The 13,119-nt window shown below is 53.1% G+C and overlaps 2 long non-coding RNA genes across 2 annotated transcripts in view; both read right to left on the reverse strand.

Annotated features, from left to right (window-relative positions):
- Positions 1-3,750: 3,750 nt before the first annotated feature.
- On the reverse strand, positions 3,751-8,286 carry LOC112960517. The gene is made up of 2 exons (XR_003251774.1): positions 6,726-8,286; positions 3,751-6,337 (listed from the first exon to the last, which is right to left on the reverse strand). It is a non-coding gene; the product is annotated as an uncharacterized LOC112960517 (long non-coding RNA).
- A 728-nt stretch (positions 8,287-9,014) lies between these two features.
- Positions 9,015-13,119, reverse strand: part of LOC112960516 — a 4,582-nt gene continuing 477 nt past the window's right edge. Inside the window, exon 2 of the long non-coding RNA XR_003251773.1 lies at positions 9,015-11,517. This is a non-coding gene — a long non-coding RNA (uncharacterized LOC112960516). The remainder of the gene's footprint in view (positions 11,518-13,119) is intronic.

The following is a 13,119-nucleotide window of genomic DNA, read 5'->3' on the forward strand; positions in this document are numbered from 1 at the left end:
AGAAGTAAAGCAAATATATAATGAACAGCGCTTTATTTAAGAGGCGAGTGGCCACACAAGGTACACCTCCCAGCAGATAAGGTGGAATCCTTCCTCACCTCGTCCCTACCAGCTCCTGGCTCTAGCTGTGGCCCCAGGAACAGACCTGCCGACCAGCTACTCCACTGTCCTCTAATGGCTAGTGACAGACACAAGATAGGAGCAAGGAAAAGCCCATAACAGAAAGACAGGACAAGTTTACTCCAGCATCAGGTCCCAATCCTTAATAGTTAGAGCTGGCCAGAGTACCTCAGAAGACGACCTACTATCATTTCTAAAACATATATTGACTTTTTAAAATYTGGATGTTCCTATCGGCCATATAAATTTCAACGCTTGTTAATACTGCTGAATTCTTGACTTAAATGCCTTCCCAAGTAATGTGTTCCACAGTCTAGTTGCCCAGTGCCTGAAAGGTATTTTCTGAAATCAATTTCAGTCTTTCATAACTGAAAGCTTATCTGTCACAAAATGTGTCCTCCAGTTGTTCCTGATGGAAAGATTGCCAAATCAGCTCGCAAGGAAGGTGGCTGCCCATGCCGTGGGGATACAGCAGAGCTCGGAGCATCTAAGAGAAATACGTGAGTGGGTATGAGGAAGGTTTAAATGTGAGCATGTTAACAGTAACTCTTCCCCTGTGATCCCCAGTTAAGACCACTTGTGACTTTGGCTGCATTTTTAAAAGGAAAACTGAGCTGAATGCCCAGTGCAGCAATCCTGAGAAACTTGTACTGGTGAAAAGTAGTGAGAAAAATACCCAGAAGTTAAAAAAAAAATATTTTTCTGTAGGCTTTGCACATGATAACAGTAAGTTTTTACTGTGTAGGAAGCTTGAAGTCTTTGTTTTATTCTATTATAGTGATAATTAAAAGTCAAAGAGGTTTGTCACTAAAGGCTGTATTTTTTCAAGGCTAATTTTAATTATTTTTAACTTCTCAGCTATTTAACATTCGTATCTGTCTGTTCTCAGAACTTTCCTTCTTATACTTAGCAAGTAAGTGCAAGGACATTGGGGAGGAGGCACCAAGATAGGAAAGACCTTGGATCCCTATTTTAAACACAAAATTCAGCTCAACCTACTACTGGAGCCACTACTTATTTCTGAATGATATTTCTGATATCATCTGGCAATAATAAACAGAGGGCATCTATGCACAGGGATACTACAGATTTCAAAGATATCTTCCTGCTAGGGACAAATGAGATGCAATGGACAGTACCAATTCAGGTTCTCAACTGAAGACAACCCTTAATGAATCCATCCAGACTGACGTAATTTTTTCCTGCTCAGAACAGTCTTGCTCATTATTTGAAGATTTACATGAAGAACATTCCTCTATACAACTCAAAAGATTAGGCAGCATCTCACCAATGGTTTAAAAAATACCTGGTACATATCAAAAACAGGGCAGTTGAATGCTACTCAAGTCACCAACACTTGGGAAGAGGCTTGGCAGCAAAGAAAGCTGTTAGATGGGATGTTTGTTGGATGTCTTCCACCAGCTGCACTGTGTGGTGGCTTGAGTGCTAGATTATAAATATTTCCCCTTGTGAAAAGGGGAAGTTGGCTGGATGAACACTGAATCAGCAGGACATATTCATATCCTCGGCAGAGATTGGTGTGTAAGAAAGCAGGAATGGGAAGCATTGAATTAGGCCTGGGAAGTCCCCTCTCTCCACAGGCACATGAGGAGAGCACTTATCCCTGGAAGCTAGTCAGCATGGCACGTGGCAACAGGAATATTAATAACTTCTAAGACAAGACTTCTCCAGGGCAGGATGGCTCACCCAGACCACAGCCTCCACGGCCACCCCGTGCAGATGGGCAACTTCTCCATTCCTGAGTTCCTCCTGCCAGGACAAGCTGAGCTGCCAGGCTGGACTTGGGTGCCAGATGCACCCCAAAACCAAAAGAAGAGGTACATTGGGGATACTCCTTTTCTCACTGGTGGCCACATGATGCTTAAGTCACTCCTAAGCATCATACCAAAGACTGGTGGGCCTTGCAAGCCCTATCAGTGCATCGGGCTTAGCAAGTATAAAAGATGTGGTTGACCACTGCGCGCAATGTTTTACGGAGAAAGAGTGTTAGTAGACAGACCTTTTAGTGAGCACCGCAAGAAAGGCCATTTAGCTGGAGGAAGGGAAAACAAGGCAATGAAGATGGATAGGATGTGCAGTTGCAGGTTCTCATCTGCCTTGCAGCATGACTAGGTAGAGCTGACAAGGATGAAGTGGTAGGAGCAAAGTGGAAATTTCCTTTGCCTTGCAGGGAGAATGAGAACACCCGCAGAAGCCTTCCCAACACCAGCAGGGCACAGGAGAGTTGTCAGAGTGGTGGGATAGCTACGGAATTTGTCTTGGTGCTGGCTTTGTGCAAGTGGCGCTGACTCACCAGAGCAATTCTGGACTCGGGGGCTTTCCAAAAGGCCAAGGCTGAAATCCCCAGGGATGTCAGTCTAGACAGGGTGCTCTTCCCTTTGACCTCATTGGGGGCCTCAGCTTCCTCTTTATGCAAGTAACTCCAGCTGCCAGGACAGGTTATTTTGAGCTTCAGAACAGTTATGAAAGAGCAATGTGCTGAGGGTTGGAGGAAAAAGATGCTCTCGTCGTAAGTATCTTTTTCAGACCACACTTGTACCAGGCTAGTCCTTGCCACTGCTCACAGGAAAGAATTTTTATGGCTAAGATATTCTAAAGAAACTCAAACAGCCTGAGAAAAGCTCCTTGTCTGACCCTGGGTGAGAGCTTGTAAAGTGAACTCTGATCCCCCAGGACAACTGGAGGGAAATCCCAGCCATCAAATCCTCTGACAATTGACAAAGGAGGGACTGCAAATTAATCCTGCTCCCCTCACATCTGAGCCCAGCCCAGATCCCTCCAGTAAAAAAATGTCCCCTGAGCAGTCCCAGGGGATACCAGCTTGTATCATAGAGCTCTCCTGCTCTTGTCCATAACAAGAATCCCTAATCTCTGTTCAAGCGTTACTTCTTCCATCCCTTAAGAGTTGGTGTGTAGGACCCGGCATGGACAAGGTGTGAGTGCACAGAACATGCTGCTGGAGGCACCAAGGACTCCCCTATTCCATGCCTCCAGCTGTGCTACCCTCTCTTCGCTTCTTTGCTCTTTCCCAGCAGCCAGTTCATGGCCACTTCACCTGCCTTTGGTGTCTCTTGACTTAAGTCTTCAGGGGCAGTCACCATGGTACTGCATGAAGCGGTCTGAGGGCGACTGTGTGTAGTTGTGGGGAACCAGCTTCAGTGCCTGGCCAGTTCCTTTCACCTCCATAATCTCTTTCTTTCGATTTTTAATGTTAAAAGACCACAGTGATTCCAGTGAAATGAACCCAGTAACCTAGGAAAGCATGGGCTGCACCCTGCCCAGCCGGCCGGCTGCGTGAGTGCAGCCTGCACACCACGCCGGGCTGGAGCTGCTCGCAGCCCGCCCCGAGTGCTATCGCAATTGTGCGAAGGCTGTTCAGTGGCTTGAGAGAGTCACACAGACTTCTGTGCTGACCCACGGAAGCTGGATTTTGGTTTACAATCACAGAAAGTCCTTTGATTCCCAAACACCACTTTTGAAATGCCTCTCAGAATACACAAGACCAACATATGACACTTCACGTGCTCAAGGGTGCGTGTGCATGCACACACATCCCTCAGCCTTGTATGGGCCAAAGGAGAGAAAGATAACAGATTACACAGGGACATGTTGATTTTTCCGCATTGCATTGTTTGACATTTGAATTCCAGAGTAATTCCTTAGAAACCCCAGCAATCAGTGAGATAAGATAACAGGCAGAGATGGGTACTTAGCAATGAATGTCCCCAAGAAAATGTCAGCAACTTCCAGCCTGCCTAGGCAGGCTCAGGGCAGGACTGTGTCAGGAAGGACCCTGTAGCCTGAAACAGGCATCTTTCCTCTCATCTGGCTGTTTCTCCCCTCTTCCCTGTTGAGCTGTTCAACTCCAGGAACTCATGGGGGAGATGAACAGATTTTTTTCCCTCTGTGTGTGGGTTGGGTTTTTTTTTGAGCCCAGAGTGAAGAGCTGCTGCTGTGGCTGCCTAGCTTGATTCTTGCTGTGCTGCTATATATATCTCTGATTGCTGCCTAGAGGAGCTGGCTGAGATCTGAGCCACCTCTCCAAGAGCAGAGGTATCCAGAACTGTCATGTGACAGAGACGGAGCGGGAGGATGGCAGAGCTCCAGGAGATGCAGTATAAATTACCTTCATGAGTGGGCACCTGCCTCTCAGAGCAGGAAGGCAATTTTAAACCTTCTTTCCTTTCTTTTTTTTTTTTTTTGATTGCTTCTCCATAAATAATAATTAACATAGAGATTTTCTCCAGGGCTCTTGTCATCTTCTAAATGCTTGGCAAATATTAACTCATTCACCTTCACAAATCCTTATCCTGTCAGCTGAATGGGGGTGGAGAACGTTAGCCCCAAAGAAGAAAATGGGACACCAAAACACCCACAGATACACATGAATATTAGGGAGAGGATGTGCCCAAGTCACAGACCAGGGTAATGTCACAGTGGGGGGACACCTGCATTCCTGGCTACCTCTCCTATATTCAGACCAGTAAACCAAACAGTAAAAAACAAAGCCAAAACGTCCAAAGGAGAGAGCTGAAGTTAGATACCTCCATCTGTGTGTGCTCTGGACAATGACAACATTTTTTCACCTAGTCCTCAGAGGCTTTTAGCAACTGCAGTTTCTCATGTCATCAGCAAAAGGCTCAGATCTTATCAGGGTTCCTAAACACAGATGTAGGTGACTGTCTTCCAGCTTCTAGCCCAGACTTTTGTCTTGGGCTCTTTTTTCTTGTTCATTTTTTTCTTAAAGGGGTTTGAGTCTTCACGCACAATTTCTGAATTGGCTTTTCACAGCCCTCGAGTACTATATAGCCTGTGGTTCCACTGAGCTGCAAAGACAGCGGCGACGGAGGGGGCAGCCAGCTCTGCGGGTCCCCTCCTGAGGGACAGCTGCTCCAGGCGCCAGCCCGCGGAGGCATATTTGCTCGAAAGCTCCCGCAGAAACACTTGCTGCAGCGCTCCCCGGCACGGGGGCAGACCCCCTGAGACACTCCGGTGCAGAGCTCAACCCTCGAAGCCCCCCTGCTCTGCCCCCTGCGGCTCCACGCCAGGAAGGCGCGGGTCAGTGCCGTGGCGAAGCTCGGCTTGCATGTGCATGCTCAGGCTGCCTCCCCAAAATGGGGAGGTAAACGTGGCGCAGCCTCGGCAAGCCTCCGGGTGCTGTGCCCCCTGCACCGCCTCCTGCGCTGCCACACATCTGTCCCCTGCAGTCACACACTAACCTCGCTGACGGATTTTACTTGAAAGCTCTGGCAGCCTGTGCCGCTAATGGCAGAACCCTGAGCCGGCTCCCTTTGTCTCCCTGGAGTCCCAGTGCAGACGTAGGTGAACGTCACCGCCTGCTCTAATTTTATCCATGTTTGATGGAAGAAACTAACTGAGCAGCAGGGAGGTAGCTATTTTGGTTTTCTCTGTGGCTCTGGGTTATATAAAGCATCCTGCCATGACCTGCATTGCTCGGGAGTGGCTTCGCCTTCTCTGCCTCAGACACAGTGAGGTGGTGGCTCCGGTTTGCTCCCCCAGCTGCTGGCAGCCGAGGAGCCTGCGCTTGCAGCATCCGCGTGGCCAGGTGCGCTGCACGTAGCGCCATACGGAGAGAGCTTGTGTCAGCAGGATTCAGGTGTGGCCATCTATGGAGGGAAACCAAGTCTTGTCCTTTCCACGTGCTTTTATACGTGCATGTTGTGCGCTCACAGACTGTATCAGTCTCAGTGTCTGCATGTTACCTGTGCTACATGTAAGGACACGTGTGGGCACAGACTCCTGGCAGAAAGCCCAGAGAGCGTGAGCGCAGGCCTGCCGGCGGCAGAGCACTGCCCTGCTCGTCTCACCCGGGCTGCGGGAGGGACTCCATTAGGTGGCAGCAGCAGCAGGCTGTTCTCATGGCAGGGACGCCAGGCACGCGGGCCACCGGCAGCACCTCTGCAGGTGTGCGCAGAGTCTGGTGGGTGCTCCTGGCACCTGGACCAGGTCCCTCAAATGCCGACGAGTTGCGGGGCTGCTCTGGGGCTGGCCCGCCATGCTGCCAGGAGCTCCCCTGGCAGAAGCACTGGTCCCTTCACAGGAGATTCAAAGCCCTGTGAGACAGGGTTCTGGCGCCTGGCTCCTTGTGCAGGCATGGCCCTCCGAGGACCACCTCCTCTCTCCCCTGCAACTCCAAAAGGAAGATGGAAAGGGAAGAGACCCCAGGTTATCATCCCTGCAGGAGAGAAAAGGGCAATACTGGAAACGTGGGTTCTGACATAGAATGAGGCAGATGAAGGGAAAAGCAACCTAGGGTGATGGGAGGAAGCGCCACTAGTAAAGCAGGGAGATGGTGGGCACAGTGACGCAACGAGAAGCAAGAGCAGGAGGGAGCGAAGGCCAGCAATGCAGAGCGGTGGGAACAAGGGACCTCCTGAGACCCTGCCCAGGGTCCCTGCTGGCTCCAGCAGAGCTGGCGCACAGCCCCCGACTTGCACCTCCTCCCCTCGGCACGGACAGTGGCAGCACTGCAGCAGGCTGCCCCGGGGAGCTCTGTGCGCCCACAGCACAAGGCACCCTGCGGAGCAGCGGGCACTGGGGTGCGCTTCCTGGGAAATTCCCACCTTCACGCCTGCCTTTCCGGCACTCTGCATTACCGCAGTCTCAGACGCTTCGGCCAAGCTTCTGTGCAATCCCAAGGGCTTCTCCCTGTGCTGAACTCTTGTACGTAAGGCAAGACGTGATGAGCTGCTGTCGGTGATCCTGTCCCATGCTAGCTAACCACAGCGCAGGGCCTTCACGCAATAGCTATTTCCCAACTGCAGGGAGTAGGCACATTACATAATTCATGAGCCCTGGCTTCTCTCCCTGCTCTGGCCCTGCTGGGGGCCGCGTGTCTCGCGCCCAGCCCTCCCAGCTGGCGAGCACGGGGCTCTGCTTCGCCCCTCCTCCGTGTGTCCCGTCCCCCGCCAGCAGTGGTTACGTGAGTGATGCTCCCATGCCTGATCTAAGGTTAGCGAGTCAGGGCACCAGGCCTCGGGTTTACCGATCTGGGAATTTTTAGAAGGAGGCAGCATGACTGCAACTCCCTCCTACTCTCTGTCTGGCACAAGCAGAGCCTGTAAACATGKGGGTCACACACCGAAACCCACTGCCTGGAGGGAATTTTGAGGAATGCCTGTTGCTTTTGTTTCTTGTGCAAGCAGCAAACTGAATAGTGCAGTGTGGATCTGGGAGAAGTTTCAAAGCTAAAACAATTATGACGTGTCACAAGGTAATTGCAGAGGACCCATGAATAGTGACTCCTGCCCTTCCCTGACTCCAGGCCTGACCTCCACCTTGATCCCATTTCCTCATCTCAGACACCCCAGCCGCCAACTAAAGGAAACCAGGAGACTTCCTTCCCGGCAGAACCAGTCCTCGGAGCCGGGTCTCTAACACCCTCATTGCTCCTCTTCTCCTGTGGCTCTGTTTCCCCCTTCCAAGATCCTGTAAAGCCTCCTGCTCCTCTGAGCCCAGCTTGGCACTGCTGCAACGTCTCCTCAAAGCTGCCTGCTCGCTGATTGCCAGGGGTTCACGCCACAGCCCAGGCAGCTCCACAGATCCGCTCCCTCCCACACAGTTCCTGCCGGGCCTCCTGCCTCCCGCCCGTCCTCTGCGGCACCGGCCCGGTGCACTGCAGGACGCACCCACTTCCTAAAGAGTCACCTCCTGGGAACAGAGCCGAACCTCAGCTCCAGAGGAGGCCTCTGACGTCTCCCCCAGGCATGTGCATTCCTGGAACCGCTCTCTTTTCTCCCGCTTCCTGTCCTCGCCTGGCTGCTCGGTGCAGCCTCTGCGCTGTGAGCTTGGCGGTGATGCTCGGCCCCTTCCCGGCCAGCCCTGCCCCATGCCACCCTGCTGCGGATTGCTCCCCTGTTATCATGGTGTGATAGCGGTGCTCGAGATACCTTGACGGCTTGATTCAGGAGAGGCTGGGCTGCCCTCCATGCAATGCACTGTGCTCGCTGCACTGGAGGCAGCACTCATGGATGAAGGCTACAGCCATGCCTGGGCCAGGGGGCTGCGGCCACCTATCCCCACCATCCACCCAAGGGGCTGCTGGGGCTATGGTGGCAGAGCTGCCTCCTCAGAGCCTCACTGTGGGACCCAGCCTTCTTACTCTGCATCCCGCTACATGGGGACCCCATGCGTATGCCTTGCACCCCCCCCCCCCCATCCACGCTGAAAATGGCAGCTCCCAAGCTGTGCCGTCACTTCCCCTTGGCTGACTGAGCTACAAGCTCCTCGGGGCAGGTTCTCACCCCTGGGAAACCACCAGATGCAAGAGATATAATAGAGGAGGGAAGAGGTGTGCGTGCAGGAGCATGCATATGCACACGTCAGTGAAAAGGAAGAAGGGATGTAAGTGCTGGAGGCGTTGTGAGCACCAGGCACAGGCTGACAGGCGAGGGCTACTGCTCCAGTAGGAAGCTAAGCTATTTCACAACAGTCACACTACCAGCGAGTGGCTCACTCCAGAGCGATCCTGCTTGCTAGGGAGGGAGAGAAAAATCAGTGAGGAGAGGATGAGTGTATCCCAGCCTGTGATACAGAGGGAGCAGCCAACAGAGGATTTAGTGGATGGATTCGGTGTGTGTGGAGGGAGAGGATTTGAGCAGACAGCACTGTAGGTCTGTAACTACAGTGGTGCTGGCCAGAGCAGTGCATGATCCAACTGAAGCAGCAGGAGAGAAGTGTTGCTATTATGCAGCCCCCTGTCACGGATACCCCGAGCTGTGAACATTATACAGGGAGTCAGAGGCCTTCAAAACTGCGAGAACCGCCAGTGGCATGAGAGCAACCAAGAAATGCACAAAGAAACTAAAATGCTAAAGAGAGTGAAAGTGGTATAGATTTGAGACAAACTGGAATGGAAGAAACCCAGTCAGTTCTCTATTAAAGTGCAAATGTGTTCAAATATTATCCAAAAGGGCAGGTGAAAACACCACTAAGCCCTCCTGTTGGAGCTCAAATCCAGCACTCATTAAAGTCTGTCATAGCGAGGCAATTCAGTAAAGAGTCATATAAGGCTTGGACTCACAAAGGCTCTGCAGATAACTGGAGTCCCATTAACTCGGGGTCTTCTGTGTGGCCATGGTTACATGTTTTTGGTGCCAGAGCTTTTTAAAACGGTCAAAGCAATCCTTGGTCCTCAGCATTCATTCACATCCTTTCTATTGTGCCAGCACAACAGTATATGCAGCAGCTCGGAGAACCAGACTGAGGAATTGTTCTGGCAGAAAAGTAATCGTCTTTTATTTTTCCAGGGTTGGTCTTCTGCGAGAGCAGTTCACCACATGGCTCCAGACCCAAGTCATGCACGGCAGCTCAGGAGGTGCCGCGGTGCAGTGCCTCCCTGATTTGGATCAGCTGATTTAGATGCAGTTGGGCTGCTCTAGACCTGGGCGGCTGCCCACACCGCACCCTTGTCGTGCCTGCACAGCCGAATCCCGGCCTCCCAGGTTGCAGCTCTGCAGCAGGCTAAGCCAAGCTGCCTGCCAGCTGCTGTAGGCTTGCTTTTCCCAATCCCCTTGGCACAGGGTCCAAGCCTTGCACTGACTGTTGAGCTCTCCTGTCTTTGCTCTGAGCCATTTCACCTCACTAAACTGGCAGAGAACTGACGTGGCAGAAGACAGCAAAGGGTTTTCTGCTGAGTTGGCACAAGAGAGCAGCTCCTTCTGGGGACAGCTGAGTGCTGGACCTGGCAAGGAGAGGGACCGGGCTGTTGCAGCTGGGAGAGGACACCATGGCAGCCAGCTATAGCAGTTTAGGCTGCTGAGGAGCCACAACCTGCAGCGAGCCTGAGCAGTGAGCTATAGTAGCTGACGTCTAACCTGGCCATAGAAAGTGTTCAGTTTTCAGCCGGGTCAGCTCTCCAAACTGCCTTGCTGCACTGCTGTGTGACTCCTATGACCAGCACAAGGAAAGAAGTGGAAATATGCAGCTGGAGCTGCAGGGGATCAGAAGTGACTCAGGGCTGTATGGCCACTGATATTGCTGAATCGCAGCATGAGGCTGTTTCAGAGAAGCAGACTTTACCCAGGCTGCCAGGAGACAGGAACAGCAGTGAGRTTCAAGCTGCTGCACAGTGTCCCTTCTCTGCCCCCCAGACTCCAGCCATTTGTTCTCCCCCCATGGCACCTGCTCTGCTGGACCAGCATGGCCATGAAGCAGGGCCATCTGGGCAGTCTGGGAACCAGCAGCCAGGGAAAGACTGAGTGGAGGCTCCTTGAACTGGTGCCGCCACCAGGAGATGAGCACATTGATCTCCATCCTCTGCCCCACTGCTCGCTCCCATGGGTGAGGTCCGGCTGTAAATGGGGGTGTGACACAGCTTCCTATCAGCCCTCATGGGGTCACCGACTGATAGGTTGGGACACCAGAGCAACTACCTGCTCTGTTGCTGAGGAGAGGCATGAGCTAGTGAGGCTGAGAGACGCCAGGCTAACTGGCCCTCTGTGGTCCCCTCCTGCTCTGTGGCTCTCACCGCGGTGGGCTCTCACTTCCTGCGTTCCTGGGCCCCAAGGGGCTACAGCAGAGCCCTGCGGTGCGCTGCCACAGGGGTCCCTTTGGGCAGAGGAGCCATCGGTCTTTACCACCCCCCAAGATCTGCACAGGAGGAAGGTGTGGAGCTATCCAAACCCAGCTTGGTCCTCCCTGCCAGGGACTGCAAATACAAACTGCACTGTGAGGAGAGACATCCTCAACCTGAGATTCAGACTACTCCAGGAGAACGACATTTATGACAGGTTATGGCCTGTCCTGAAAAAAGGGCAGGGAGCAGCTGGGATAACCTGTGATATTTTCATTTTCTCACTTTGGTGTGAAACATAGAGGAGAAAAGAATCCTTTCCACAGGTACCAGCTCCCTAAGACCTGCAAAATGAACAAGATCCATCTCAGATGAAAACCTAGCCTTTCCCTCACGCTGCAGAGAGAAACGTAGCAGACGCTCCTTGGGGCAAAGGCTCTGTGAGGATATCCATTCTCAGGGGACATTTGCCTCTTTCTCAGGCCTGTCTCAGGACACAGCCCATGCAACCTCCAGGGAACATAAGCCCCTTTACATGCTCCCTCCCACTTTGGGAAACACAATCTGATCAGGCCAAGGCAGAGCAGGTTAATGAACAAGCGACTAATAAACAGGACACAGAGGAGAGGCTGTGCCCTCGCTGCAGCCCTGACAGGTGGCTTTGAACATGCTCTGTACTCCAGCTGGCCAGATACCGGATGTGATTCTCACCTTTGGCCACCAAACCACATCCCTTCACTTTCCTGCGCTGCGGAGCGTCCCGTGCGCAGGCRGCTGGGCACCTGGGGCACACAGTGCAGCGACAACCACGCAGAATGCTTCTTCTCATGCCAGGTGATTACCTTCCCAAACACAGACACTTTAGGGCTTGCCCCTGAGAAGTAAACACTAATTTCAACCCCACCCTTTCCTGCCCGGGGCTGCGAGGTAAGGGTATCCTAAATGCACACTATGTTCATGGGCAAGGGGTGTGGGACAGGAACCAGCCCTCATAAAATAGCACAGATTGAACCTGCTGCCCTTTGCCTGCCAAATCAAACAGAGCTGATGTAAAGTTAATACTAATGACAACAGCTTGGCTGCTGACGAGGGTTGGGTAAGCAGCTGGTTTCCAGTTTGCTGGTCTCAGCAGATCGAGGCAGGAACAGGCACGGGGAGTTCCCACCGTGAAGGTGCCTGATGCAGTGCGTGAGGCGCAGGCAGCCCCAAGGTTCCCTCCTTTCCCATCTGTCAGCAGTGCTTGTGCAACCAGCAGCGTTAATACAGTGCTCCGGATTTTAGGGAAGCCCCTGACCTGCGTGACCCACCCACCTGGCCCGGATGCTTGGGGAAAGGCCCGTGGGTGGGTCTCCCCGCCAGCTGGGGCCAAACCCTGCCTGCTGGGTGTTTCGCACAAGAGGGCTCTGGCTACTGCATGGGGAGGGAGCTGATGTCAGAGGGAAAATCACCCCCCAGCAGGCACCAAGGCAAGCGAACAGCCAGTGCGTCGTGGGCGGAGGGAAAGCGCCTGGACCTTGGCTCTCTCAAGCAGCCTTCCGCTGCTGGCGAGGCTGGCGCAGCCCTTCCCACGGCAGCGCACAGGGTGGAGTGTTTGGTCTGTCTGGTCTCCGCTCCTCACCCCATCGTGGGAGCAAGGCGGCACCTCATCACAGCGGGCAAAGTCTGTGTAAAAGATCAGACTTTGCAACGGATGTAACAGGGAGGGGAAGAAATGGACCCTGCGACTGTCTGGCTGAAGTGACAGACCAGAAAATTCTGGAATATTTATAGTTCACTCTCCATTTTCTTTTGTTTCAATGCCACATTTCTGAGGTTTTCCTGGACGTGCACTTAACACATGCATGCTGTTCAGCCGGTCAGGTGATGCAGGCAACAGCCTGCCGCACACGCGCTGCCGGCACGCAGCGTGCACCTGCAGAGGGGAGGCTTCACACGCCGGCCTGTCAGAGCAGCGCCTGCACAAGCAGCCTCCGCGTCCATCCCTCCCTGCCAATGCATTCCCAGCCCCTAGGTGTTCCTTCAGTTGGGCTGTTACAACCGTCTGTCAGGCTACACAGTGAATTGCATTGAACAGCTGATCTGGGTTAAAAATAAATACTCTTTTTCAGCTGGATTATTTTTAAGCTGGGCCAGTTTCCCTGTTCACGTTACTAAGCCACCCCTGTCCTGGCACATCAGGCAGGGTGCAGAGCAGTTACTGAGCTCTGAGGGGTGGCCACGTGGCTGCTGAGATTGCCACCTGGGTACAGGTTTATTAACCCCCACCTGCGACTGCTGCTCTCCGCACCTGCAGACTCCAGCACGGCGGGAAACCCGCGACACCGCCAACCCCAACCCCCACGTTGAGGGAGGGAGAACCAGGTGTGGCACAGGCCGGAGAAGGGCGCCGGGCCGCGGCTTTCCCCGGTGCCGGCGCCCCCCGAGGGCTCCCCCGGCCTGTCCCA

Source organism: Apteryx rowi, unplaced genomic scaffold, assembly GCF_003343035.1.
Source record: "Apteryx rowi isolate R43461 unplaced genomic scaffold, aptRow1 scaffold_971, whole genome shotgun sequence".
NCBI classification, from domain to species: domain Eukaryota; kingdom Metazoa; phylum Chordata; class Aves; order Apterygiformes; family Apterygidae; genus Apteryx; species Apteryx rowi.